Here is a 4,593-nt window from a genome sequence, read left to right on the forward strand (position 1 = left end):
GCTTCGCTGTAAAAAAAGAAACCTAAATTCTGCAATATTGTCATTACTGATCTTGCTTTACTAAAAATACATTGTGACATCGTTGGGGTAAAAATGTTTTATTTCCTATATACATACGGGTACGGGACTTTTGTGCTTTCCGCACCGACCGAAGCTACAGTATTCTGCCTCGATTACTCAATACTGCTTGAACGCCCAGAATATTAATCAGGGCTTTAATACTAATCGGGGCGCTTGGTCTGCTCACATTTTGACAGCGCACAGATTAGGCTGTGTTCGGGCTAATTACCGCGCGCAGCGCAATGGCAGCGGGTAATCCGCCCTAGGGAATTATAATATGCGCCTGCAATGTAACGGCGAAATAATTACGACACGTGCCGCTCGCTGGAGCATGCGAAACATATTTTTTTAGAGTGCACAGAACGTGGCTATCTGGACGACGCTGCCGTATGCATTAATAATAATATAATAGAGTGATCTATAATACTAATCGTAATTAACAATCATATTATTATTATAAGTATATTAGTATTAAGTGAGCCGCAATACCGCGAATTGAAGAGAAAGGGGCAGATAAGACAGAAGCATGGCCAACCTGGCCGGAGTCAAGGCAAAAGCGGATAAATTCAGGCTCGCACAAATATCAGGTTTTAGAACAGGACGATGTGGATAGAATAGAGGTAGTGAACGATGCATTTACGAACATAATAACTTCAGAGGCCGCAAATTGAAGTTGTCAGTAATGCTCCAATACTACGGACTGGCAAACTTTCCCGAGTAACAAGGGACCTAAATGTCGCAGTTTCACCCGCACTGAAAGCCATAGCAAAGTATTAGGCGATTACAGAAAGTACGGTTCGTAGTCTCATCGGCCGCTTAACTTATATTAAACATTCGCTTACTAACCAAGCAAGCATGCATGTCACGCGAGCACAGATAAACGAGAACATATCTCACTCGATGATCTTGAGCCCGCTCGCTTTCACAATAGCGCTGCCGTAATAAGGAGCGCCGGCAGTGAGAAGCAGAACGCTTCGTGCTGCCTATCGGTTGAGTTTCATCACCACGTGTTCGAATACGGCGACCCCCAACACTCCTCTAGAGACAGCGCACATGAAGCCGCCAACCATCTCGGCTCGCCCTAAACATTGCACCCGCCGCATATGACCTGTAGCATACGGCGCTACAAAAAGTGTATATCTTTGAAAAGTGTGTATTCATCGCACTCTACCGGTGCTTGCCAGTAACTGCGGGGCCTGAAAACTTGAACTTTAATAAGCAAACTTGAGATGAACAACGCAACGAGCGATAAATTTAATGCGATAGACGTAACAGACAGGAAGACAGCGGTGTGCGTTAGAGAGCCAACGGGGGTGGCTGATATTGTAGCTGGCATTAAACACGAAGATACGGAGCTGGGCAGGCCATGCAATGCGTCGGGCAGATACCGGATGATCTATTATAGTTACGGAATGAATAGTGAGAGAAGGGCGGCGCAGTCGAGGATACCAGAGAGCTAGGTGGTGTGATGAAATTCGGAAATTTGCTGGCTTAAAGGGCGTTTCACATAATGCGAATTTCATTGCACCGGAAGTGCGATTTCCGTCGCATGCGATAAAAATCGGAGTCGCAGTGCCGACTCTGCGATTTTCCGCCGAAATTGCGCCGAGAGCTATTTCGCGGTCTGTTTTGAAAAATGGTTTCTCGCTCAAAAAGTGCAATGCATTGCTGGATCCGGTATGTACGCGAAGGGAGAATAAAAAAACTTCTGGCGCAGATTCCATTCTCCCATTTCTATGTGTTCGTTGACGCGCTGCGCAGCAAACGAAGTGTATTTTCACCTTTGCTTCGTATGCTGTAGACACACCTATACGAGTTCCCAATACTACGAGGTGTACGATCCCCACGAGACGACACGGCCTTTTGGGGTCGTCAAAATTTTAATTTGTTGATTAGCATACAAAATTCGGTCGTACGGAGCAGTTTAAATAATTGCAACCTCTGCAAGGGCAAATAACAAGGCAGCAAAGTACCCGAAGTTTCAACGTTAGCTGAACGCGTGACCGCTTAGATTCACCTTTTCTTGTCGGTCTTCCACACGTGTAAACTTCCCGATGCACCTTGAAAGGTTATCTTGCCTCACTTGCTTATTAAATTTGACATGCCAAGTGTGCAGGCTATCGTAATGAATTTTCTACGACAGCACATTTAACTCCGTGGCTTGAATAAACAGAGTAAATTTGTTTTCGAATACTCCATGCACGTTAAGTTGTATCTTCTGTGAAGGATAATTTTTTTTGCTACGCAGAAACCGATAAACCTTGAATATATTGAGGTCTTTTTATCCTACTCAGGCGGAACGACACATAGAAGGCACATGAGGCCACACACAGCGCTGAACAACCAGCTGCAAACAGCTGTTTAAGTGCGTCATGCATAGGAACCGCCGTTGCGCACTCCAAAAGAAATTTAAATTTCAAAACGTTTTTAAATTACAAAACACACGTATTATTTGGTCCTAATAAAGAGAGGTCAATTATCTTATAACGCGCACGTCTTTTTCATTACACTAAAAGAATTATGCGGCGTGTGCGACAAAACCTGGCACCAAGCAACCCTGGGCATCGCATCAGTCGCATTGTTGAAATCGCAATCATGAGAATTGAGCGCTCAAAAAATCGCATTGCGACGCGTGCGACCGCACCGATTTTTTTTTTTTCGCTCCAGTCGCAGCATGTGAAGCAGCCTTTAGACGGGGTCCGTTGGTACAGGACAGTCGTAATTGGAGACAATTGGGAGGAGCCTTCGTCCTGAAGTGGACATACAAATAAGACACTGTTGATGATTGTAATGATGATTGCAATAAAGATGATTATGATGCTATAATACGTATACTTTAAGGGCACGGCTTTGGATCATGACACTGGCAGTGCGAGTTATTCGTTTATACGCAGTCTAGTGGTTAGGGCGTCTACTTCGGCTGCAGGAGGTGGTTCATTCGAAACCCGCCGCCGGAGACCCAGCTGGTCAAGAAAACGGGTACAGACGCGACTCTAGCCTGGCGCTCGGCCTTTTTTTTCCAGGGTGTGCATCAGGGAGAGGTTGCGTAAACCCCGCTTTGGGCTAGTTGTAGCTAAACAGTTTCGAACAGTTGCAGACTGAAAAGGTGGTCCTCGATACGTGATATAAAAAAAAAGAGGGGGGGGGGTGTTATGGCGGTCCCACGCCGCCAACTTCCCAATAAATGGGTGCCCTACCAAGCGTCTGGAACTCCCGTAGAGGCCGAGCTAGCATATGGCCAGGGGCGCGCCTTTGCCTATTTTACTGATAGGTACTCAACGGCAGCATTCGTCTGCCTCCCCCAGCAGCGGCGGGTGCTCGACTAGTTCACCAAAGCTGGGGTGGCGACAAGGGGTGACCGGAGACCCGCGCCAATTTCTACAAGGCCCCCTTTACAGATGAGAACCCCTTTAAACAACCGCGTGCCAGGTCGTGGTACGACTCTACCTATTAGAGAGAGAGAGAGAGAGAGAGAGAGATAGAGAGTGAGAGGGAAATAAACTTTATTGTTAGACCAGGCTTCTTCGACTTGAGCCCAAACGTGGGTGGCCTTCTCAGTCCACTGTAGCGTGTGGCCTCGCGGCCGCCGCCCGTGCCCTGTTCACCAACCCTAGCTGGTTTTCAGGGGAGATAAAAAAAAGGTGGTTTTTCGGCGGCACCGTGATTCGAACACATGTACCTCCCGAATGCGAGGCGGTTGCTCTACCACTTAACCGCAGTTTCGGAGGTGAAGTGGTGAAATGAGCGAGGTATCCGATGCCATTGAATCCGTGCCTAAAACGAGCCAAAATACGGCACCGTCGTTATAGAGGCTCCTCATTGGCCCGCGTTTTCGCTGTTCGCCGTCTGTCGCCCGCTAAGTACCAGAGAAGAGCCACCGGCTTCGACGTTCGGGCTTGATCCGGGCAACGCTCCTTAGCGAGGCACCCGCTTCCTCTCCGAAGTGCCGACGCGGTCACTCTCGTTGATTGCTGGCAGAACTGCAGAAAGCTCGTCGGATCACGAAGGAAAACGCGAGGCCCAGCTTCTATGCATTGGATCAATACTTGAGCGCGGCGGAGATAGCCTCTTCTTCGAATAAAAATTTCCTAACGGAAGCGCGCGGTGGAACTGTCTTTTTCTAATTTCATGGCAACGTATTTGAATCGCGGTCGCAGGTGTGAACGTCATAAGGATGCCGAATGTGGGATCACTTCCCTGGGCGCGGGGCGTAGAAACAAGCTCGCTCGAGCCGTGAGTTTTCCCGACGCGGTGCAATAAGTGCAATTGGATGGGCGGGGAGGTGCTCAAAATGTGCGCAACCAGCGTTTCGAATCGTGCGCCAATACTTTTTAAGAAGGGCACAGGAACAATTAGAAAGAAACGAAGTGAGGCAAGGCTGTGAAAATTACCGTCAAATGCCGAACATCCTCCCGAGACCCGAACACAACTACGAAATATAATTGCTCTTCAAGGTGGGTTTTATTGTGCTCTGTTATGGTATGAACTTGAAAAACAATTTTACAATTTAAATACCATGGTTAGATTCCAAGA

The sequence above is a fragment of the Dermacentor silvarum genome, chromosome 5 (assembly GCF_013339745.2).
Source record: "Dermacentor silvarum isolate Dsil-2018 chromosome 5, BIME_Dsil_1.4, whole genome shotgun sequence".
Taxonomy (NCBI): Eukaryota; Metazoa; Arthropoda; class Arachnida; order Ixodida; family Ixodidae; genus Dermacentor; species Dermacentor silvarum.